Genomic DNA, 26,432 nt, shown 5'->3' with positions numbered 1-26,432 from the left:
AAACGCCGCGAGCGCTTCGGGGAGGAGCAGGGACCCGGAGCGCTCGGCGTAACAGTACCCCCCCTTAGGTCTCCCCCTCTTTTTGTCGGGATGTCGCTCCACATGGGACGAGGACATTGAGAGCGATTGTAGAGTCTCCTTCTGGGGGACAGTGAAGTCCTGGGTATACTCATGAACGACAGAGAGATCAGAAGGAGTGGGAATGGGGGGGGGCAGAGGGTGAGGCTTGGCACGGGGCAGAGTGTCACCAGGACGGGGGCTATGAGGAGGCACGGCACAGTCCTGATAGGCCTTGGGGAGACCAGGCACAGGAGGAGACACAGAGGCTCGACAGACGGGGCTGGGAGCTGACGTGAGGCATTTCTTGCGGCAAGCAGGACCCCAATTCTTGATCTCCCCGGTGGTCCAGTCAAGGGTGGGAGAATGATGCTGGAGCCATGGCAGACCGAGGAGGACTTCAGAGGTGCAGTTGGGCAGAACCAAAAATTCAATTTTCTCGAGATGTAGTCCAATGTTCATAAGCAGGGGCTCTGTGCGGTAACGCACAGTGCAGTGCAACTTGACTCCGTTGACCGAAGAAATGTAGAGCGGCTTGATGAGACGGGTCACCGGGATGCAGTACCTATCAAGCCAAGAGGCCAGAATAAAATTTCCAGAAGAACCAGAGTCCAAGACGGCCACGGCTGAGAAGGAGGAGTTGGCAGAAGGAGAAATCCGCATGGGCACAGTGAGACATGGAGAGGCAGACTCCGTACCCAGAGATGCCAGACCCACGTGATCTGGGTGCGCGCGTGCATTTTCCAGACGTGGAGGATGAATAGGGCAATCCACCAAGAAATGTTCGGTACTAGCGCAGTACAGACATAGATTTTTATCCTTACGGCGAGACCTCTCTTCAAGAGTCAGACGAGACCGATCCACTTGCATAGCCTCCTCGGCGGGAGGCACAGGGATAGATTGCAAGGGGTACCGTGAGAGAGGTGCCCAGGGATTAAGGTCTTTTTCCTGGCGGAGTTCCCGGTGTCTTTCAGAAAAATGCATGTCAATGCGGGTGGCCAAATGGATAAGTTCATGCAGGTTGGCAGGAATTTCTCGTGCGGCCAGCACATCTTTGATGTTACTGGATAGGCCTTTTTTAAAGGTCGCGCAGAGAGCCTCGTTGTTCCAAGATAATTCGGAAGCGAGAGTACGAAATCGGATGGCGTACTCGCCTACTGAAGAATTACCCTGGACCAGGTTCAGCAGGGCAGTCTCGGCAGAAGAAGCTCAGGCTGGTTCCTCGAAGACACTACGAACCTCAGAGAAGAAGGAGTGTACAGTGGCGGTGACAGGATCATCGCAGTTCCAGAGCGGTGTGGCCCAAGACAAAGCCTTCCCAGACAGGAAACTAACCACGAAAGCCACCTTCGACCGTTCTGTAGGAAATTGGTCCGACAACATCTCCAAATGTAGGGAACATTGTGACAGGAAACCACGGCAGAGTCTAGAGTCCCGATCAAATTTGTCCGGCAGGGACAAGCGGAGGTTAGGAGCGGCCACTCGCTGAGGAGGAGGTGCAGGAGATGGTGGCTGCTGTTGCAGCTGCTGTAGCTGCGACTGAAGTTGCTGTACCATGGTGGACACTTGCGACAGCTGGTGACTTAGATGGGCGATCTGTCGGGATTGCTGGGCGACCACCGTGGTGAGGTCAGCGACAACTGGCAGGGGGACCTCAGCGGGAACCATGGCCGGATCTACTGTCACGATTCGGCAGGCTGGAGGTGGATCCTCTGTGCCAGAGAGGGATTGGCGTGGATCGTGTCGGTGGACCGGTTCTAAGTTGCTACTGGTATTCACCAGAGCCCGCCGCAAAGCGGGATGGTCTTGCAGCGGCGGTAGCATCCAGGTCGTATCCACTGGCAATGGCTCAACCTCTCTGACTGCTGAGATAGGCGCGGTACAAGGGAGTAGACAAGAGCAAGGTCAGACGTAGCAGAAGGTCAGGGCAGGCGGCAAGGTTCGTAGTCAATGGTAATAGCAGGAGGTCAGGAACACAGTAAAGGTAAACACAGAAGAAGCTTTCTCTAGGCACTAAGGCAACAAGATCCGGCAAGGAAGTGCAGGGGAAGTGAGGTAATATAGCCAGGGAGCAGGTGGAAACTAATTAGGGTGATTGGGCCAGGCACCAATCATTGGTGCACTGGCCCTTTAAATCTCAGAGAGCTGGCGCGCGCGCGCCCTAGAGAGCGGAGCCGCGCGCGCCAGAGCATGACAGCCGGGGACCGGGACAGGTGAGTGACTTGGGATGCGATTCGCGAGCGGGCGCGACCCGCTATGCGAATCGCATCCCCGCTGGCAATGTCAGTGCAGTGCTCCCGGTCAGTGGGTCTGACCGGGGCGCTGCAGGGAGAGAAACGCCGCGAGCGCTTCGGGGAGGAGCAGGGACCCGGAGCGCTCGGCGTAACAGTTGTGCTGTGATGAAAAGTATATAGGCCAAAAACAGAAGAAGGAGTGGATTTGCTGACGTGTGGTGTGGGAGTGGGCATGGCTTGCAAGTCGGACCGTCACATTCACCTGGAGATGTGGAGCTTATAGAGTGAGGTGGGGCTCAGCTGTGATGAAGAAAGTGTAGTTGAAGGACCTGGGATGTGGGTATATTGGGCGTCGATGGTGTTTTCACCCTTGTGCCAAAACCAAAAAAGGGCAGAGAATAGAAGAAGACGTGGCTTATGAGAGGGTGTGGCTTGCAGGAGGGGCATGGCTTGCAACCTGGACCGACACACTTAGCGGGAGATGCAGAACGGAACTTGTGGAATAGGGTAACGGAAGTCCCTAGTGCACACATTGAGCTTTTCATATACAGTAGATTTGTCTATACTGTTATTGAATATCTTTATTGAATAGAAGCTGTTCTAATAAAAATAGTAAGGTACGTAAATGAGTATAGAGCTAAAAATAGACCAAACTGTGAAATAATTGAAGCTGTGATCTGCAAAGTCCACAAAAACAAAGTCCTCTTGTCTGGGACAAGTGTTCTTTGATAATCTTAAAGCGTCAGGAAAGGAGGGAAAACAACCCCAAGAATGTTAAGATGGAAATATCTACAAACTGAAGAAGTCAAGTCTTGAATTTCTTGATTTTAAATAGCAGATAATTTGTTCATTCCTTTCTATGTGGATTTCTCAGAGGAATTACTTAAAGGAAAAGTTCAAGAAGGGTCTTGGTTCCTCTAATTCTAAGATGTTATTCTAAGCAAGGAAAAGGTCAGATTTGAGTGGGATTTCAAAGAGTGACTTTACAGGTCTGGTATTTTAGAAGGGAGTGTCTACAGTTTGTAAAGAAACCCTATCATTTTCAAGACCATGTTGTGTCTATAGCTGACACCTTTTTTCATATACTCAACGTAAATGATTAAAGGGATTTCCATAGATCTTTTTTGAAGCATTTGGTATTTATATGGACACAACGATATTTTTTTAAGCAAATGGTCCATTTTTAATGGATATTTGTACAACTTCATGTATGTGTACAGGTGATTTGGCGTTTACTTGACTTCAGCTATTATATTAAGCAATTCTTCCGTAACGAGTGATGAGATCATATATAGAATTTCTTATTGTTAGTCTTCATTGTTGTTTTACTATATTCAGTATGAATGCAAACTTTTTTGTTAGAATTCTTTTTACTAAGGAGTCATTTGTATAGTAGCTGAATAATGATGTAAGATAAATATAACCGGTCAGATTTACTAAACAAACCTGTCAGATTTCTGGCACACATTGTGCTAAAAACCTAATGTACATGCTGTGCACCACATTTACTAAGCCTTTTGGACACTTTTTTCATATCACGATAGTGTTTACAACTGGGCCATAACTGAGAAGAGTTTTAAAATGTGTAAGAATTAATTACAACAGTAAGCTATCATTGTGACAAATTTAGTACATTTAGTGTAGGGCTCTCCAAACTGGGTGCCACAACCCCCAGGTGTGTAGTGGGAACATCCGGTCCCACATCAGCAGCTATAGATTGTAGAAGAAGAGTCGGCACTCGTGTATACGTGGTGTTCATAGACAAGAGCAAGTCCATAAAAGTAAAGAAATTTCGCCCAACGATATACAGCTGGCATTGAATTTACTGTTACTGTGTATCTGTTAGTACTGGATTTTGTTCCACCATATTATGCCCTTCATCGCTTTTAGGTGGTTTGCTTGTTATAATTGTTATAAATAATAAACTTCAACAAAGCAGCTGCTGATTTTAATACTGAACCTGCAGTAGTTAAAAAAAAAAACACAGGCCAGGCAAAAAATACAATGGCACAAAGGATATCTGAGGGGGAGGGGGCAATGTGGAACAGGGGGGGATCAGAGGAAGGAGGAATGATGTGGCAAGGGGCTGATAAAGGGTGGGGGTTGAAATGGTACAGGGGGATAAATAGGGAACATGTGGCACAGGTGGGGATCACAGGGGAGGAACATGTGGCACAGGGGCTGATAAAGGGGAGATTAAAATGACACAGGGGTGATAATGGGGGAATGATATGGCACAGGGGCCGATGGAGAGGGGGATTGAATAGGCACAGGTGTGATAAAGAGGGGAATGATGTGACACAGGGGTGGATCAGAGATGTGGCACAGGAGCTGATAAAGGGTTATTGGAAAGGCACAGGAGGGATTAAAGGGGGGAATAATGTGGCACAGGGGGGATGAAAAGGGGAGGAATGAAGCGGCACAAGGGGTGATAAAAGGTAGCAAATGGAATGGCACAGGGGAATGGGGAGAAGGATAAAATGACAAGGTGGGATCAAAGGGGGGGCGGAATTAAGTGACACAAGGGGGATTAAGGGTGGGAATAAAACGGCACAGGGGGTGATGAAATGGCACAGGGTATGAAGGGGGAAATTAATGAAATGGCATGGGGTGGGGAATGGAGTAGAAGCCACATTTGTAATGCTGATACTGGATACTGGTATTGCGCTGTGCGTCGTAGGACGCACAACGAGGTCATAGCACATGCAATTGACGGTACGCTGAGGGGTGTATTACCAAACTATGCACGTCTAAAAAGGGTATCACCAATGTGAAAAGTTTGGAAAGCTCTGATTTAGTGCATTGTCTACTTGTCTGGTGTAGTTTTAAACTGTCTTCAATACAAGTAGTCTACGAATTTATACAAGTAGTCCACAAATTTTTATTGCTGATATTGTGCAGCATGGAGAATAATGTAGAGGCTCTTGTGTATTCCTATTGCATGAATATTTTAGTTGATGTGGCATACCTGGGTAACCTATCTTGATTGATGTTTTCCTCCTCATATAGTTTTTCAATAAAGCCTATATTTCCCATGATGCATCTGCCTTTGCAGAGACAGAGGGGATGTGGTCTGATTCTATCTAAATGCAGCAATTGATAGATCAGTAACACAGAACTGTTGTCACCAATCTCACACTATAATGTATGATATGAGATACAGTGTCAGCCTGTCTCCTTCTCTACCTGTTAGCTCTTACACACAGGAGAGCAGATGTCAGGCTGCATCACACAGGACACACTAAAGAATATGCATACAGATAACCCAAGTGAACACAAAAATGCTATTTTTTGACCCTTTTTATTTATGATGGGAAAAATGCTATGATTCATGGCCCTATGTGAAAAAATAATTACCCCCTAAATTTCCTAACTGGATGTGTCACCCCAACGACAACGACTGCAACCAAGTATTTGTGATTACTGGCAATGCATCTTTCACATTGCTGTGGGGAATTCTGTCCCAGTCTTATTTTCAGAATTGTTTTAATTCAATCACACTGGAGGGTTTTTGAGCATGAACCATCTTTGTTAAAGTGGATACTCCACTGGAAAAAAATGTTATCAACTGATGCCAGAAAAATAACAGATTTGTAAATTACTTTTGTTTAAAAATCTTAATCCTTCTAGATGACCCGATAGCCCAGAAAATAGGGATGATCGGAGCTGTCAGAGACAGCTCTGACCATCTTGAAGGATAGGAGCGAGGTGGCAGAGTGCCACCTCCTCCTATCCCCTGTGATTGGCCAATCAGGACTGACCGTCAAATCGCATCGCAGGGCAGGGGCGGGGGTGAAAGTGTATTTCCCCCACTCTGCCCACCCCTGGATGTCGGGGCAGGGTGGGGTAAGAAGGTGACGATGTGCGGGGGCCATGGATGCAGCTGGAACCGCCGGCAGCAGTTACCTGGGTTCACGCAGGGGCCAGGGACTGGTGGCTGACAGGAGGTGGCAGGCAAGTGGAGGTAGTGGCGGCAGTGCCCAGATGCAGCAGTGAAGATTGCTGTAAAGTGATCTTCACTGCTGCTTCTAGGAGTTTCAAAACCACAACTCCCAACATGCTGGGAGTTGTAGTTTTGAAACATCTGTAGGGCCACAGTTTGGAGACGACTGTCCTTCCAGATGTTGCAATACTACAACTCTCAGCATGCTTAGACAGTCCAGGCATGCTGGTAGTTGTAGTTCTGTAACATCTGGCCCTTAAGATGTTTCAGAACAACAACTCCCAGCATGCCTGGACTGTCTGTGCATGCTGAAAGTTGTAGTTTTGCAACATCTGGAAGGACAGTGGGCTCCAAACTTTGGCCGTCCAGATGTCAATTCAAAGCATGCTGAGACTGTCCAGGCATGCTGGGAGTTGTAGTTCGGCAACATCTGGCCCTACACAGTGGTCTCCAAACTGTTCTCCTCCAGTTGTTGCATAACTACAACTCCCAACATGCCCTTCGGCTGTCTGGGTATGCTGGGAGTTGTAGTTTTGCAACAACTTGAGGCACACTGGTTGGGAAACATTGTCTGTTTCCTAACTTAGTGTTTTCCAACCCATGTGCCTCCTGCTGTTGCAAAACTATGACTCCCAGCATGTACTGACAGACCATGCATGCTGGGGGTTGTAGTTTTGCAACAGCTGGAGGCACATGGGTTGGGAAACACTGAGTTAGGAAACAGACAGTGGTGCGGAAACGCTGCGGTAGTCTGTTACCTAACTCAGTGTTTCCCAATCCCAACTAGTGTGCCTCCAGCTGTTGCATAACTACAACTCCCAGCATGCACGGTCTGTCACTCCTTCCCTTCTGAGCCCTCTAGTGCACCTGCAGATCACTTTAACTCCACATATGAGGTATTTCCTTACTCGAGAGAAATGGGGTTTCAAATTTTGTGGGACATTTTCACCTATTACCCCTTGTGAAAATGAAAACTTTGGGGTAACATCAGCATTTTTGTGAAAAAAATAAAAATGTTCACATCCACTTGATCAGTTCCTTGAGGGGTGTCGTTTCCCAAATAGTATACTATGTGGGGTGTTTTTCGCTGTTCTGGCACCATACAGGCTTCCTAAATGTGACATGCCCCCAAAAACCATTTCAGCAAAATTCACTCTCCAAAATCCCATTGTCGCTCCTTCTCTTCTGAGCCCTCTAGTGCACCCACAGAGCACTTTACATCCACACATGAGGTATTTCCTTACTCGAGAGAAATTCGGTTACACGTTTTGGGGGGCTTTTTTTTCCTTTTACCCTTAAAAATAAAAAATATGGGTCTTCAAGAACATGTTAGTTTCGCCTCCACATTGCTGCTATTCCTGTGAAACACCTAAAGGGTTAACAAACTTTCTGAATGTCATTTTGAATACGTTGAGGGGTGCAGTTTTCATAATGGCATCCATTATGGGGTATTTCTAACATAAAGACCCTCAAATTCACTTCAAAACTGAACTTGTCCCTGAAAAATTCAGATTTTGAAATTTACTTGGAAAATTGCTGCTATACTTTGAAGCCCTCTGATGTCTATTTTCCTTACAAGCAGAGAGCTTTACAATTATAAAAATGCAAAATGTTCAAATTTTTTATGAAATTTGGGAATTTTTCACCAAGAAATTATGCAAGTATTGACGAAAATGTACCACTAACATAAAGTAGAATATGTCACGAAAAAACAATCTCAGAATCAAATTCATAAGTACAAGCATCCCAGAGTTATTAATGCTTAAAGTGACAGTGGTCAGAATTGCAAATAATGCTCTGGTCCTTAGGGTCAAAATGGTCTCGGTCCCCAAGGGGTTAATTTCCTTTCTGTCTGACGACAGTGCTCTCTGCTGACACCCCTGTCCATGTCACGAACTGTCCAGAGCAGGATAGGTTTTCTATGGGGATTTGCTCCTACTTTGGACAGTTCCTAAAATGAACAGAGATGTCAGCAGAGAGCACTGTGGTCAGACAGAAAACAAATTAAAAAAGAAAATAACTTCCTGTGGAGCATATGGAGCATATTGCAACTAATAAGTACTGGAAGTATTAAGATTTTTAAATAGAAGTAATTTATAAATCTGTTTAACTTTCTGGCACCAGTTGATTAAAAAAATATTTTTTTCTAGTGGAGTACCCCTTTAAGGTAATGCCAAAGCATCTTAATGTGCTGCAGATCCCAAGTGTGCTTAGCTTCAGGTCATGAACTGAAGGGCTTATATTCTCCTCCAGGCCCATTGTTTTCATCAGAGGTGATTTTTTGATTGGCCAAAACAACCTGATTGTAGGCTGATCACTGGCCCTATTACGTTTGCTGAAAATTGCTCTGTGTAATACGGCACTTACCGTATTTTTTGCCGTATAAGACGCACTTTTCTTCCCCAACTAATCGCCGCATCTGAAGCGAAAATAACACTAACCCGGCTACTCAGTCGGGCTGTTCGGGACCGCCGCGGTGAAACTGCGGCGTCCCGAACAGCTTACAGGACACCGGAAGGGACCTTACCTGCCTCCTCGGTGTCTTCCCCTGCGCTCTCCTTCGACGTCATCACGTCGTCGCGCACGCCGTCATCCAATAGTAGCGGCGTGCGTAGCGGCGTGATGACGGCGACGTGATGACGGCGACGGAGATCGTGGATCCCGGGGAAGAAGAAATCCGGAGCGTTGGGGACACCACGGGGACGCGGTGACAACGATGGAGTGACATCCAGGGCACCGGTGACGGGTCCGGAGTGGCGAGACCTGGCTTGCCGAGCGTGGCTAGGTAAGGAGGATGGGAATTCTTTTTTTTATATATATCAAAAACAGGGGGGGGGAAGGGCATGAGGAGCAGGGGGGCATGATGAGCAGGGGGGCATGATGAGCAGGGGGGCATGATGAGCAGGGGGCCATGATGAGCAGGGGGCCATGATGAGCAGGGGGCCATGATGAGACAGTGGGGGAATAATGAGACAGTGGGGGAATGATGAGACAGTGGGGGAATGATGAGAGGGTAAGGGGGGGATGGGTGTAAATGTGGCACAGGGGCTGATAAAAGGGGAGGAATGATGTGGCACTGGAAGGGGGGGCCAAACTGAAGTTCAGGCAAAATCAAAGTTAGAGGGGTGATATGGCATTTAGTCTGTCATTTATCTTATATGTTTTTTTTTTTTTTACTTAAATTTCTCTATTAAAATGGGGGTGCGTGTTATGCGCCAGTGCGTGTTAAACGCCGATAAATACGGTATGTCTGCTTGAGCATTTACCTTGTATTTATCTTCTCATTTTATCTGGGTTTTTAGCCATGGTTATATAGCATGCTCCTTGTATTTTAGTCTGTGTTACATTAGTCGGTTTTAGGATAATGTTTGTTCATTCCGCTCTGTCTGTGTTCACACTGTGTCTGAGTCTTGCTTGTACTCTGTGCTCTGTATGTTATATTCCTGTTTGGTATTCTGGAGTCTATTCAGACTCATCCGGTTCTAGTCTAGTGTTTCATGCATTATATTTTCGTTTCCTACTGGGTCAGCATTTTGTCCACATGGTGGAGTGTTTCCGCTGGCCAGTAGCCTATTTGGCTTTAATATTATTGGCTTCTCTTTTTGTGGAGTGGGGTGTCCAGTGTGTTTGCTTTGTGTCCCAGTGTGAACAGTGTCTTATGTTTCCTTATCAGTTTGCCTGTTTGTATTCTGCCCTGTTAGCATCTGTATCCTGTTTGGTATATCTGGTTGTCTAGTAGTTTTCCGTTTCCGGCCTGTGACCAACTATGTATATTAGGTGTTTTTACACCACTGCACTTTAGCGCAGGAAGGGACCGGCGCCCAGTTGTCAATCCATCGTTTAGGATGGTTGACCAAATAGGCGGGGAGAGTCTTTTTAGGGTCAGTTAGGGCTCACTCTCCCTGTCCCCCAGTGGGTCATGACAGCTATGACACAGCATTGTTCAGTGTATGCAATAGAAAGATTGCCTATGGGGACTAAATAATAGTGACTAAAGTGTTAAAAAAACAAGTTACAAGTTAATAAATGTGAATAAACCCCTTCTCTAATAAAAGTTTGAATCATCACCCTTTTAACATTTTTTTAAAAATAAAATTATGTAAACACTGGATGGTTAATGGAGTAAACGTAAAGAAATAGTGTATAATAAATAGTGGTTAAAAGTCCCATCAAAGCAAAAATAATATAGATAAAAACTACAGATAGCAGTGCAAACAATGAGTCCTCATACAGCCCTGTATATGGAAAAGTAAAAGTGTTATTGGGTAATTTTAGGGACCTACAAAATAAAGCAAAAAAGTCATTTTTTGCTGAATTTTTTTTTTTGCTCACAAATAATTTTCTTTTTGGTTTCTCTGTAGATTTGATGGTAAAATGAGTGATGTAATTACAAAGTACAATTGGTGGTTTAAAAACGAGTCCTCATATGGGTCTGTAGGTAGAAAATTGAGACTGTTAAAAGGTGAAAAGGGAAAAGCTAAAATTCTAAATGAAAAATCCATGTGTCCGTAAGGGGTTAATAAAAATAAGCAGACAAGTAATTGGAAAACTCTTGCTCCTTTTTGTGAAAGGGTTAAAAGAAGAAATCTGCCCAGAGATCCTCTTAAAGGGGTACTCTGGAGGAAATTTATTTTTTAATTAACTGGTGCCAACTTCTATTTAAACATCTTAATCCTTCCAGTACTTATCAGTTGCTATATGCTCTAGAGGAAGTTCTTTTCTTTTTGAATTTCCTTTCTGTCTGACCACAGTGCTCTCTGCTGACACCTCTGTATGGGTCAGCAACTATACAGAGTAGGAGCAAATCCCCATAGCAAACTTGTCCTGCTCTGGACAGTTCCTGACATGGACAGAGGTGTCAGCAGAGAGCACTGTGGTCAGACAGAAAGGAAATTCAAAAATAAAATAACTTTCTCTGTAGTATAAAGCAGCTGATACGTATTGGAAGGATTAAGAATTTTAAATAGAAGCTATTTAAAAATCTGTTTACCTTTCTGGCACCAGTTGATTTAAAAAAAATATGTTTTCCACTGGAGTACCCCTTCAATGCAGAACCTATGGAGAACCTTAAATGCTAGTTTCTAACATTTGTTTTTTATACTTTCATGCCTGTAATGTTTGATCATAAAAAACGTGCACATAAACATAACATCAGAAACTTCAAAGAATACATTAGGTTATATCTTTTGATTTTTGACTTTTCATGAAAACCACATTCATCTCTAGAGTAATACCATACAATGCACATAATGAAGAAAGGTAAATATAAAATATCCTGAGTGCGGAGGTAGCTTTTCATACTCAGTGTTGCTTTTGCTGGAAAGCAAAAAGCTTTACAAGGTAAAACTCTTAGCTATGCTCCATAGAGAATGACATATGGGTGACATCTGTGCATGAAAACACACATTTAATAGCCTTTTTATAGACCTTTTGTCTACCTTTTTCTGCATCTGTCAGCTGGTAATTGGTGGTCCCAGTGCTAGTAGTGTAGGTCATAACAGGTGTCCATGAAACAGTATTGTATATTAGCCCTTTGACACATAATGTATTATCATATAGTACAAAGCACCTTTCATGATACTACTACTCAGTAATGGATCTAACTTTGAAACATTATGACACACAAATGTACTCAACCTCAGACCGTTTACTTTGAGGTTAGAAAGGGCAAGTGACAACTTATGGCTTTGTAAACAGGCGGTACAAATAGATATTCAATTTGTTTACTACTATCATGACATTAGGATAGTGATAATTATAAAGCTTTGTTTCCATCATACTTTTCCCCCCCCACAAACCCCCCCCTTCAGGGTTTCATTGGCACCCTGTCAAAAAAGGTTGCCAATGTATACCACATGTACACTTGATGGGCCCATTGACTAGTGCCTATGTGCGGTAGAATTTTTGAACATATTTCTTTTTTTTAAAGGACTCAATAGCACATCAGACTTCACTATTCAGTCTTGCATAAATGTAAAGAATGAACCAAACATTGTCACTAGTCGAATAAACTCAGTGGGCCCATTGGCAGTATATATCGGCATTCTTTTTTTGACAGGTTGCCAATGTATTCTCCAAGCGTACAGGAAAATTTGATGAAAGTTTAACACTTAAAGTTGTGTTCACGTCTTAGTTGGCGGCTCTGCAAATTCCAACAATTTCTTCTATTAAACTGACAGACACTGTTATACGTCATGGTGGTCTGTTTGGCACTGGTGGTAAAACCCATTTAAGTCCATATTTTGGCTGCAATGTGACCTGGCATGATGTACTAAAAGATATTGGTCAGCCCCACAAAAACCACCTGGCATAGACTAATGCAAGGGAGCATGGTGCGACCCAGATAGGGACATCCAAGTGATGGTCCAGTTGAAAGTATGTTTTGTAGTAGATGCAAAATGAGGACCCACGAAGGCACTAATTGTTGACTGTTGCACCTGTCTAAAGTTCAATCAAAGGAGAGGCTACCTTACCTTGCACAATTATAAGAGTTAAAGGGGTACTCCCATGGAAAACTTTTTTTTTTAATCAACTGGTGCCAGAAAGTTAAATAGATTTGTAAATTACTTCTATTAAAAAATCTTAATCCTTCCAGTACTTTTTAGGGGCTATATACTACAGAGGAAATGCTTTACTTTTTAGATTTCTCTGATGTCATGACCACAGGGCTCTCTGCTGACCTCTGTTGTCCATTTTAGGAACTGTCCAGAGAAGGAGAAAATCCCCATCGCAAACATATGCTGCTCTGGACAGTTCCTAAAATGGACAGCAGAGGTCAGCAGAGAGCACTGTGGTCATGATATCAGAGAAATCTAAAAAGTAAAGCATTTTCTCTGTAGCATTTAGCCCCTAAAAAGTACTGGAAGGATTAAGATTTTTATATAGAAGTAATTCACAAATCTGTTTAACTTTCTGGCACCAGTTGATTTAAAAAAAAAAAAGTTTTTCAAGGGAGTACCCCTTTTACTTGTTAATCAGAGAGTTAAAAACTCACTGCAAGTTCTTTGGGGGAGATTCATCAAAACTTGTGCAGACTAAAAGTCCACCAGTTGCCCATAGCAACCAATCAGATCGCTTCTTTCATTTTTGAAAAGGCATCTGAAGCAATCTGATTGGTTGCTATGGTCAACTTTCCTCTGCACAGGTCTAAATAAATCTCCTCCTTGGTCTTTACATAAAGATCAAGTATTAAATATGATTCATTTTCGTTATGTTGTTTTTATGTTAGCTATTGAGGTAACAGCTCATAAAGGATTTTGCAGCAATCCTTATCTGTCAACCTCTTCTCTCTCTTTCTACGCTATCACAGCATGTTATGGTCACTTATACCAGTAAATGTTCAGGATTTTAGCTAAATAATAATAAATATTTGTAATTGTCTTTTTTTAGGCAGTTATGTCATGATCTTGGTTAAATAGTTGGGAGTTCAACATTTTGTCCAACAGTGAGTGATACATAAAGTCAAGTAAGAAAGTCAGGTGAGAAAAAAGACACCTTCCATTTATTACTTAGCAGCATAACACCCATGGAACAAACAGCAGCGAAAAGGAAAAGTGATGTGTACATCAATGTGTCACCTTCTGCTTGTTCATACAAAGAAGAAAGAAAAGCTTTGTGTGAGTTTTTGCAACAAGTATACGAGCTTCTGAATTCCACTGCATTTGTATTATTCTCTAAGATTTTTTTTTTTTAGGTTTAGCACCGAATTTGGCACAATTTTTTGGGGGGGCATAAATTATAAATATGCTATTTAAAGGTACTCCAGTGCTTACACATCTTATCCCCTATCCAAAGGATAGGGGATAAGATGCCTGATCGCGGGAGTCCCGCAGCTGGGGACGCCCGCGATCATGCACGTGGCACCCCGATAGTAATCAGTCCCCGGAGCGTGTGTCTGATTAAGGTCGACCGCAGAGACGGCGGCGTGTGACGTCACGCCCCCGCCCCGTGTGACATCATGCCCCCTCCCGTAGGCTTGTATTGAGGGGCGGAGCGTGACGTCACACGGGGGCAGGGGTGTGACGTCACACGCCGCCGGCTCTGCGGTCGACCGCAATCAGACCCGGAGCAAACACGCTCCGGATACTGATTACTTACGGGGTGCCGCGTGCATGATCGCGGGCATCCCCAGCTGCGGGACTCCCGCGATCAGGCATCTTATCCCCTATCCTTTGGATAGGGTATAAGATGTGTAAGCACTGGAGTACCCCTTTAAGTTAAACACTATGAGGGGCATTTACTAATCTTTTACTATGTAGTCTGATTTTTACCCTGTTTTTTTCTACTTCATTTTTGACTATGTGCGACAAATTTACTAAATTGTTGCACGGCGTTAATAAATTTGGCATACATAGGCAAAAGTGGGAAATTTACTTAATGTAGTAGAAAAAATAGTCTGTTCCTTTTTCCTGCTGTCTGAATAGGTTTGGCTGCTAGGTTTCCTTCTGGATCTTTTGTTTTTGTTTTTTTTTTTAGCTTTTTCACCACATCTAAATAATTCAATAACTAAATTGTAGTCATGGCTCAGAATAGTGGTAAACGGCGTTTAGTGTGTGTGTGTTTATTACATTTTTTTAACACAGTTTTTTCTCCCTAAATGTACTTACTTTTTTTTTTTTTGTTACTTCTTCTACAGATCCGTGTATCCTGTGGATTCCTTTGGATTCGGTGGACTACTTCGACGAACAGTGTTTTTCTTTGCTTGATGTTAATAAAATGGTTAATGAGGGCTTGTGGGGAGTGTTTTTTTGTAATAATTTTTTTTAAACCTGTTGTGTTTTTTTTTTTACTTTACTAGACAGGCTTAGTAGTGGAAGCTGTCTTACAGACGGAGTCCATTACTAAGCCGGGCTTAGCGTTAGCCACAAAAACAGCTAGCGCTAACCCCCAATTATTACCCTGGTACCCAACGCCACAGGGGTGCCTGGAAGAGCCGGTACCAACAGGCCCGGAGCATCAAAAATTGCGCTCCTGGGCCTAGGTGGTAACAGGCTGGCATTATTTAGGCTGGGGAGGGCCAGTAACAATGGTCCTCGCCCACCCTGGTAACGTCAGGCTGTTACTGTTTGGTTGGTATTTGGCTGAGAATAAAAATAGGGGGAACCCTATCCCTATGTGTTTTTTTTTTAAATATTTAATTATTTATTTAAAAAAAAACGCATAGGGTCCCCCCTATTTTCATTCTCAGCCAAATACCAACCAAACAGTAACAGCCTGACGTTACCAGGGTGGGCAAGGACCATTGTTACTGGCCCTCCCCAGCCTAAATAACGCCAGCCTGTTACCGCCTAGGCCCAGGAGCGCAATTTTTGACGCTCCAGGCCTGTTGGTACCGGCTCTTCCCGGCACTCCTGTGGTATTGGGTATCGGGGTAATAATTGGGGGTCAGCGCTAGCTGTTTTTGTGGCTAACGCTAAGCCCAGCTTAGTAATGGACTCCGTCTATAAGACAGTTTCCACTACTAAGCCTGTCTAGTAAAGTAAGGAAAAAACACAACAGGTTTTAAAAAAAATTTATTACAGAAAACACTCCCCCCACAAGCCCTCGTTAATCATTTTATTAAAATCAAACAAAGAAAAACGCTGGTCATCGAAGTAGTCCACCGAATCCAAAGGAGTCCACAGGATACACAGATCAGAAATGAGAAGAAAAAAAAAAAGGGGTTAGTACAATTTATTATCACCTGCTCACACATCTCCCGCCCCGTACGACTACAACTGCCAGCATGCCCTTACAGTAGGGACATGCTGGGAGTTGTAGTTGTGTGGTGCAGGAGATGTGTGGGCAAGTGACAAGTTGTCCCCTGCCCCCAGCAGCAGGACTACAACTCCCAGCATGCCCTTACAGTAAGGTGGGGCAGAGGCCGGGCACAATGTTTCCCAACCTGGGAGTTGTAGTTTTGCAACATCTGGAGGCACCCTGGTTGGGAAACCCTGTTTTAGGCCAGTGTTTCCCAACAAGGGGGCCTCCAGATGTTGCAAAACTACAACTCCCAGCATGCCTGGACAGCCAAAGGCTGTCCAGGCATGCTGGGAGTAGTAGTCTTGCAACATCTGGAGGCACCATGGTTGGGAAACACTGTCTTAGGGCTTGGGCAACTTACCGGCTTCCGTAGGATCCAGCGCCGCACGACATTGCCGCGCGACAGTGCCGCCCGACGATCTCCGTCACCGATTGTCGCTGGAGCCTCGGAAGGGTAAGTGAACGTCTTCGCCGGTCACCTTCAGCTGTTTAGTTTTGCAACAGCTGGAGGACTACAGTTTACAGACCACAAACCAGTGGTCTGCAAACTGTGGCCCTCCAGCTGTTGCAAAACTACAACACCCAGCATGCCCTGACAGCCAAAGCCTTTGGCTCTCAGGGCAGGAGCCCGGGCTGACATTACAGTGCAGCCGCCCGGGCTCCTCATACAGCCTCCCCGCTACCCTCACTTATGGGGACACTGATATCCCCCCCCCCCTTGTCTCCCGCCCGCGCTGCTCACTCCCGCTGCTACAAGACTACAACTCCCAGCGTGTCCTCACTGTAAGGGCATGCTGGGACTTGTAGTCTTGCAACAGTTAGCAGACAGATGGGAGTTGTGTGGCGCTGGCAGGTGAGAGGGGTGGGATGTAAATCACTGCAGTGTCCCTATAGCGAAGTGAGGGTAGCGGGGAGAAAGTATGTCAGAGCCCGAGCGGCAGTAGCTTTGCCTGCTACATGTTGGAGTTGGAGTAAATTTAGTAAATTTTTAAGGCCCTTGCGACAGTTTATTGCGCAACTGCGACTGTCTCAGTTAATAAATACCTGACCACTGCAAGTCAAAAATGCAAACTAGCGTAAATCAAGCGGGAAAACATTTTTTGACTTTCTAGCTCTTGCTAGAGAAAGTCACACGAAAAATAGGGTAGGCGCAATTGCGACAATTTTGCGCCAAAAATAGTCAGAAAAAAATGACTAAACCCCTTAGTAAATGCCCCTCAATATTTATAAAGTCTCTCCACCACTTTTTCCTAGACTTGTATCTAAAAAGTTGCCAGAGCTTTAGCATCACACAAAGTCAGATTTATAGTATTTATTAATAATCTTTAAAATGGCAGATACTATTGCCAAGCTTGCAGGGTGCTTCAGAATAAATAAACCCCATAAAACCTACCATTTTACCCATATAAAAATCCCTATCTAGGATGCATATCAAAAAAAAATATATACACAGGGTAAATAGAATAGGTGGACTGCAGAACCCAAAAAGATTATGAAACGTTGGGTTATTTATGTCTTAGAGCTGGCCTAATCACTAAGTGCAGTGTCCCAGTACCTGTGTCCCAGCTACCAACCCTAAGAAGTTTTTGTGTGAATGTGAAAGAACTTTGAGGGAACTCTGCATTTACGTGTATGAGGTACTTGGCGTTTACTTGAAATACTGTTTTTGTGCATTGCACTGCATTAATGGCATACACTGTGGTAAAGCAAGAGTGTAAGAATTACATTTTGCATTACTGTTTTAGATAAATGATGCCTTGGGCACATGATGCTCCCTTGGCCTCTGGGTGCGGGAAGAGTCTTTAGTCCAGCCTCTTTTCCCAGATGAGGGGTTGACCCAAACAAGTTAGTTCTAGTCCGGCTCTTGCCAGACCCACATGCCTTCCAACTCTTCTCCTGCAGGGTAGACCAGTCAGTTTGGCCAACAGTTCCTTCTAGACTTACCTACACCTAGTCCAGTTACTTGTGTTATTTCTAGGTAGAATCCTGTTCTACAAACAAGCCACTTGTGTTTTGCTGTTCCAATACTGTGTATATACATACACAATAATGCTGTGAAGATAAAGTGGTTTAAGTCTTCAGGACCCCTCTGTGTAAATTAACCTCGAGTGACCTACCGTCAAAGTTAGTGCTGGGTGAAAGTTTCTGCGTATGTTCCTCCAGGTATCATGTCACAACCATAGTTTGTGAGTAAAGTATAAGTATTTTTAAGAAGAAGAAGAATCCAGCACTGCAGGTCCAACGCAAGGAAGCTGTTTATTGCATATAAACACACGGACACATAACGTGGATCACAGGTGACGCGTTTCGGCGAACTCTCTCGCCTTAGTCGTACAAAAGAAGATTAAGATCCTTCAGGTCTATATAGGGGACAGGGGCCCCACCCCCCACCAGGTGAAAACACCTGAGTGGTATGGGTGGAGCCACTCCCCTCCCACACAGACACAGATTTACTATACAATTCACACTGAAAAAATCGCACCAATATATTGAATACAAAGACTAATGTGATAAATACAAAAATAATCATCGTGAAAATACAAATACAGATGCGAAATATCTACTGTGAAATATACATAATAATAAGAACACAGTCAAATGAAAAACATGCAAAATTATAAATGTGTTGCTAATACCCCCACCATCCAAAATAGGGGGAATATGCCAACATAAATCAATAAATGTCATAACCAATAATATGTGTGTAAAATAAAAAATGTCAAAGGAAAAGGGGTATATAAAAGTGGTAAAATCTTGTGTGTATGAACGAGTCTCAAGTTATACTCACGTGTGTTAGTGAGTAATGAGAGAACCGTTCACACAGCAATGTTGGAGAAAAATATCAGATGGTAATACTCATGCACCAGAACAAAACTATATATATCTAATACAAAAAACATGTTTATATTGTATAAGGTGCAGAGTAATTATCGGAACCACACTATAGTAAACCTAAGGGTAAATCGCTGGGCATGTTATATATGAAACAATAAATGCATACCTAAAATAACTCAGTATGAATAGTGCATATGTGTATATACATATATACATGTGAATATCTGACTTGCACTGTTAAGCCCAGTGAAAACCCTATAACTAAAAGAGGTCCGTATAGCGTTAGCTAACACTGTTAGAAGGGTACAAGTGTGAACAGGAGGCAATAAGGCCCAACAGTCTCACCACACCCCATGTGGGGTTAATAATATAACATGGTGTCTTGCCTCCTGTTCATACCTGCCGGGAATCTAGTACCCAATTTGAGGATCCAAAAGACCTCTCGGTCCAAAAGCTTCCTCCTATGATCCCCTCCTCGTATCGGGGCTGTGACCTTCTCAATGCCTTGGACATATAGGCTCTGAAAGGAGCCTGCATGATGTTCTGCACAATGCCTACTAACCATGGATATGTGACGGGAGTTAAAATGTGGGATGTCCGACAGATGCCTCCGAACTCTCACTTTGAGGGCACCTGTCGTACACCCCACATACTGGATGCTACACTCCCGGCACGTGATACAGTAAACTACAAAAGTAGTATTGCAGTTAATGTATCTTTCCATTTGAAATGTTTCTCCATTACTCGTGGACTTAAAAATTCTTTGCTGTTAAGCATGATACGGCAACATGTGCATTTGCTATGGCCACACTTGTACGACCCTTTGTGTTGCAACCAACTGGGTGTAGTAACACCAGTACGTTGAAACATACTCGGGGAAACCCTACTTGCAATGGTTCTAGCTTTCCTTGAGACCACTCTAAAGCCATTCAAAAAGACCCCAAAATATGCTGGGTCCCCCGAAATCATAGGAATGTACTTCATAACAGAATGGCAGTAAAGTCGTCACTAAATTGTGTGACAAAGGTCAAGGGATTCAGGTTCTGGTGCTCTTCATCCAGGTTGGGGCTGGGGTATTTCCCCCTCAGCAGCGCTGATCGATCGCGATCACGGGCGATCCGAACAGCATGACTGATGGAGCCCTCTGTGTATCCCCTCTGTTTCAAGCATATACCTGTGGCTTCTGACTCCCGGGTGAAATCCTTCTCTCTAGAGCAATTGCGTCTGGCACGGATCATCTCTCCCACTGGAAGATTCCTAGTGACGTGGGGGGGATGGCACGAGTCAGCTCACAGGATAGAATTAACGGAGGTATCCTTCCTGCATGTGGATGTGAAAATTTTGCCCTCATGTGCATCATCAGTGAGATGCAAATCCAGGAAGGATACCGTGCCTCGGCACATGGTAACCGTGAATTTCAAATTGAAGGGATTTTTGTTTAGGTAGTCAGAAAAAGATTGTATGGCCGCTACATCAGAACCCCATATAAATATGAGGTCATCGATGTAGTGACCATACCACTGGATGGAGGTGGAAAATGGGTTGATGGGGGCGAATAATGTCTCCGTCTCCCACCAACACATATATATGTTGGCGAGAGAGGGGGAGATCTTCGCCCCCCATCGACGCACCCGTGATCTGGAGATAAAATTGCTGGTCAAACTGAAAAAAGTTATGAGTCAACAAAAAGTCTACTACTTGGATGATATAGTCACATATATCACTGGGATACTGAGAGTATGTATTTAAGAACCAGACAAGAGCCATCCTCGCCAGATAGTGCGGTATGACCGAATACAACAATGTCACATCGGCCGTAATCCAGACATAGTTAGTTAGCCATTTCATTTGTTCACACATCTGGAGAACATGGCTCGAGTCTTTAATGTACCCTGGAATGTGATGGATTAATGGTTGTAATAGATTATCAATCCAGGAGCACAGTCTCTCATTCAAGGAGGAAATACCTGTGAGAATAGGGCACATAGGGGGAGGGAACACATCCTTCTGGATCTTAGGGAAAGAGTGGAACACCGCAATGACAGGATGTTTGATCTTAATATATTCAGCTTGTTTCTCGCTGATGTGCCCACTCTGAACCCCAAAATCCACAAGGCTGTAGAGGCAAGATTTGAAGGAGGCGGTGGGAGGCGGTGGGATTACTCAGCAGCGGCCTGTATGTGTTGTAAAGTATAAGTATTGCACCACAGTTGGCCAACCTGGGTAGGTTTGAGAACCCTGTAAGTAGACATCTATGTCTTCATCTGCATTAGTCACTACATTTACACTTGCTAAGAGCACTTTAAAGACTTTCTATTCAGTAAATCTGCTGCAAAAGTCAACTCTAAAGAGACAGTGACCAAATACCCATTCATCTTCACTAAAAATTGTAACATTTCACACTGGATTTGCACAAATAGTTTTAGTAAAGCATTAAAGTTGTTTCACAGAATCCTAGTGTCCAAAGTTCTCATTCCTGCCCCTTACATTTCAGAAACAACTTGACAACAGAATAGTGGGGTTCACAGGAGAACACCAGGTTGGCTGCACCACTTTGCTACAGGCAGGGCCGTCTTTAACAGGGGCAAAAGGAGAAGACTGTATGTGCCCTGAGGGTGAGTATAGACTGTAAATACTGTGATATCCTGAGCATGAGTAAAGGCTGTATGTACCCTAAGGGTATGTTTACACTATGCAATTCCCGCGGGCGAAAGTACACTAGAGGAATTATGTGCAATTAATTTTTCCATCAGTGTGAATGGTTTCCCGCAAGACTCGTTCACATTAAGCAATTTCAGCGGCAGACAATTCTGCACAGAGAATGAACAAGTTCATTTTTTGGGCGGAATTCCACAAGCACTGCATAGCCTTCAATGGTGATGGCGCAGTGCCGCTGGGTCCTACCGCCGACAGCGGCTGCCAGGCTGAATCTCCACTCACTGAATTCCGCGAGCGGAGATTCAGCATGCATTCCGTAGTGTGAATGCACCCTAAGTGTGAGTGTAGACTGTATGCGCTTTGAGTATAAGTATAGACTGTTTATAGTGTGAGTGTAGGCTTTATATGTCCTGTGTGTTTTGAGGGGCTTGTGGAGCTGAAACAGCAACTCACAAGGAGTATTTGTTCCTGATGCCTCTGACATTTTATCATCTCTGCCTTGATCACAAAATCTTCTTACCCCAGTTGTGTGGTTTATTAAAATTTCTGTGCCCATCATGTCCATAAAATCAGCTTTCTAAGCTGTTTTTGTGTAGGTGTATACACAAACATAAAGTTCCCATACAGGTGCATAACTAGGGGGGTTGCAAATGTAGCAGTCAAACCAGGGCCCTGGTGCTTAAGGGGGCCCCAAGGCACATCTGCCCTATAAGAGACCAGTATTATAAATGGCACATGATGCCATGCTGTAGATTTTGCATTTAGGCCCAGAAACTACAATTTACAGCTTTGTTCCTATACGTCCTAAAATCTCTTATTTAAGACTGATATTTAACATGAAGCATATTGTAAAGTGGAAGTGATACAAAGTATAGAGTTTATGTTACTGAAAAATGCATATTCACACAGGAAATACCTTTCACACAGATCTGTCACTATGATGGAATGGCGCTCCTAATGGAATCCCACAGGTGGATATAATCATTGTCACTACCATTACTATAGAAATGTTGTTCTGTAAAGGGCCATGTACTTTTTTTAAGTCCTAAGAAGCCTGAAAACAGGAATGTTAAGTCTACTGTATGCATAAATGCATTTTTAGTTATAAACACAGCACATTACTTATTGAGAACTGCCATATTTGGGCTTAGTATGGAGATACATATGAAAAGCCATCACCAGACCTTGATACATCTTTTACGTTTTTATGTATTGGGGGGGGGGGGGGAGGGAGGGGGACCAGATACGATTTTTACAATAGGAATTAGGCACAACACATGTCAGCGTTTTTGTTTGCCTAGGATAAAGCCTGTAAAGTGTTCATGGTGCATGGATGGGTTGGGGCCTGGATGTTATGGTCCCTAACAGTAGTAAGTACATCTCATGGCTAATAAAAATAAAGAACATGATGTATGGCCATTTGGCATTGATATTAAGCAGATTTAAGGAACAGTATAGGAGTATCCATATAAGGGGTAAAAGTTACTTCATCCATCCATCACGATTATCTGAGCGAAGTGTCATGTGTACAACTGATCATACAGCATGTAGTACATGGTAAATGGTGTATGGAATGTTAGTCCTGCAGGGAAGAAAGGAAATATAAAAGGTCAGCGCTGGAATTCAGGTACATGCCAGAACAACCAGAGGAATGCCAGGAATGCATGGAGAAACAGACACAGGCCAGGGACATAAACAGTTAGAGTTTACAGGAAAAGGGACATAGTGCATATATGAAGCAACTGACTGGAATGAAGCAGCATTACTGAAAAATCTGCTCTGTGCTATTGTTTTTACCATTGCTGTTGCTGAAAAAAATATATACAGTATGCCATATGGACTTAACAGTACTAAGAACATTAGGCCTCATGCACATGGCAGGGAATAACTGCTTACATGTAATATCTGATGCCCAAGGGTGAATCTAGCCTCTCTGCTGCCCGAGGCAGACTAATGAAAGGTGCCCCCTATGTATTGATAAGCACAGGCGTCATAAGCTTTCGTTTTTATCTGTACCATTATTGCATAGATCTGACATTGGAATATATTTGTGTTTACGTTGTTGACTGTCCAGGATCAGGACTGTGGTCATTTAATAATTCAGAGGACAATTTTACACACACCGATACCAAAAATGTTTTTATTATGTTTACATTATTTTTATTATAGCTTCTACGCTTCTACAGTAGAACCCAGAATGTTCTGCCCCCTTTGACATGCACTGCACATTTTCTCCATGGATTGTGATAGAAACATATGGCCATTTGCTTACATTAAATACTAGCTACCCTTGGTATTTCCTGAGCAGCATATTTTATCCCTGGCAGGAATCAGGGGCAGGAACAGGTGACAAGTAACTCATGTGCCCCCATCTTCTCACCATGCGTGCGCACTCTAGGGGATGCAGGGGGAGAGGAGGAGGTCACACTGCTGAAGGTTAACCACCCTATTAGCAGATTGTGACCTGGCTGGCATAATGATATACCTGATCCCTGACTCCTCCTTATAGTAAAAATAAAAAACAAAACAAAAAAACAGCCCAGGATGTGTAGTGGTAAGTGTCAAATCCTGGCCTGGGTTTTCTGATCCCTGCCCGATGCCGCCCTCGTCTGAGAGCAGGTGGTGCCGTCTGAGGCCACTAATACTAGTGGCCTAATGGCAGAAGCGCTCTTGTGTACATCTACACCTTTGCGCCTGCCCGAGGATCCTGTCATGAAGCTCTGTTCATCTGTTAAGGATAGATAAGTATTTTTTTTTTAAATATAGGGGCCATATAGGGTAAGTACATAAATAATAAATACAGGGCAATATGGGAAACAGTAATACTAAATGTGGGAGCATTATTGCAGAGGACAATATTGGGGACATTAATAATAAGGGGGCATTATTACAGTGGATGTTATGGGAGGCATTAATACTAATAGGGGGCATTATTACAGAGGACAATATTGGTGGGCCTGAAATACTATGGGGGCATTACAGAGGACAATATAGAGGACATTAATACGAGGGGGGGATTATTACAGTGGACAATATGGGGGACAGGAATACTTATGGGAGAATTATTACATGGAGAGTAATATGGGGTACATTGATACTAAGGGGACATTATTACAGTGGACATTATGGGGGACAGTAATACTAAGGGGGCATTACTACTATGGACAATATGGGTGGACAGTAATATTAAGGGGGCATTATTACATAGAGGGCACAATAGGGGTGGCAGTAATACTAAGGGGGCAATTACATAGACAAAATGTATGTATATGGGGGCACTTTATAATGTATATTGTAATGGATTTCATCAGACACAGTGTGTTTTGAGTTTTAGGGCTATGTTATAAGGAATTATGGCTTTTCCACACAGGTTTATTTCTGCAGCTTTTGAGGCAAAGCCAGAAGTGTATTCAAAAGTAATGGGAAATATAAAGAAAGGACTTATACTTCTCTTTCCTTATAGATCCACTTTTGACTTTGGGTCAAAAACACCAGTGGCAGTTTAAAAATAAATAAAAATAAACTGCATTTGAAACCTAGTCACTGCAATAAATGATTAGGTTAGATACATGTGTCAAAATAATATGTGTGCAAATATATATGCATTATTATCCAACGTATTTATGAGAATAATAATATGTTCAATTTCATTTTTTTCATTAGCTGTGAGTGAGTTCTATGTGTAGAATGATGCATGGAGTCTCTACGTTTCCGTATTTGTAATGACATTGGCCAGTCACTAGGCAGCAGAATCAGGCTTTACCTTTTGCCTTTTTTTTTAGATAATTTCTAACCATTTCATACCGGAACTGCAGATGATGGTTTGGATTATGATAAAAATGTATGAGAAAGATGGCAGGCGACAATGAAACAGAAGATGACAAAACATAGAGAAATAAAGGGCAAGGTCTTAACTAACTCTCCATAAACGTTCCCTGGATCTTCTAAACTAAACTGACACAGACCCTTACCTCACTGCCCTAATAAAATCTCAACAATAGTCATTGCCTATGCCAAAGAAACAAGCAGAAGCCACTAAGACCCAGAAAAACATAACCAAGTCAACTCTGAATATCGCAGGAGAAAGAAACTAAACAAGGCATGAACTTGGGAGAGAACAGAACCAACACTTGGGTAGGCTTACTGTGATCACTCAAGTCCTTGGAGCTATTATATGCTAACTAATGGCACTTTATCCAAACAATCCAGGCCTGAGCAAGGATTCCTCAATCCATTACTTTGTAATCAGACTACGAGACAGTTACTTAGCAACTGCTTTAGGCAAAAGGAAACAGGATAAGAGGAAACAGGAGGAAACTTCCTACTATTTGTAACAATTACAGACAAGTATACGCTCTCTGTGCCCCATATGGTGTCATGCCTTCAACAATGCAGTTTGGTATGCTACAAGTTTTTTCTCCTGACTATGATCACGATATTACAGATCTGCACATAACTGATCTGTAATATTACTGTGCGCATGAGCCCCTAAGACCCAATCACATTTGTATCTATTGGTGCATCTTTTTACTGTTAGACTGTGTGTACTGTCACTAGATTTTTCTAAGTGTATTCTATCACTAGATTTGGCCTGCAAATTTGATGCAAAATACAGTGGTCCCTCAACATACGATGGTAATCCGTTCCAAATGGACCATCGTTTGTTGAAACCATCGTATGTTGAGGGATCCGTGCAATCTAAAGTATAGGACAGTGGTCTACAACCTTCGGACCTCCAGATGTTGCAAAACTACAACACCTAGCATGCCCGGACAGCCAACGGCTGTCCGGGCATGCTGGGAGTTGTAGTTTTGCAACATCTGGAGGTCCGCAGGTTCAAAACCACTGGTATTGGAGGTTATATTCACGTGTCCCAGCCACTCCGGACCGTCACCGCTCATCACCGCTGCCCTGGATGTCGCCCTCCATTGCTGTCACCGTGTCCCCGACGCTCCGGCAAGGCC

General features: G+C 43.6%; 1 long non-coding RNA gene across 1 annotated transcript in view; it reads left to right on the top strand.

The window, feature by feature from the left end:
* The window catches only part of LOC130272651 (uncharacterized), a 36,231-nt gene extending 10,404 nt beyond the window's left edge, over nt 1-25,827 (top strand). The window contains exons 2-4 of the long non-coding RNA XR_008843660.1: nt 13,624-13,712; nt 21,305-21,425; nt 25,251-25,827. This is a non-coding gene — a long non-coding RNA (uncharacterized LOC130272651). The remainder of the gene's footprint in view (nt 1-13,623; nt 13,713-21,304; nt 21,426-25,250) is intronic.
* Nucleotides 25,828-26,432: the final 605 nt, after the last annotated feature.

The sequence above is a fragment of the Hyla sarda genome, chromosome 5 (assembly GCF_029499605.1).
Source record: "Hyla sarda isolate aHylSar1 chromosome 5, aHylSar1.hap1, whole genome shotgun sequence".
In the NCBI taxonomy this organism is placed as follows: domain Eukaryota; kingdom Metazoa; phylum Chordata; class Amphibia; order Anura; family Hylidae; genus Hyla; species Hyla sarda.
This window is presented reverse-complemented; position numbering and strand designations above follow the sequence as displayed.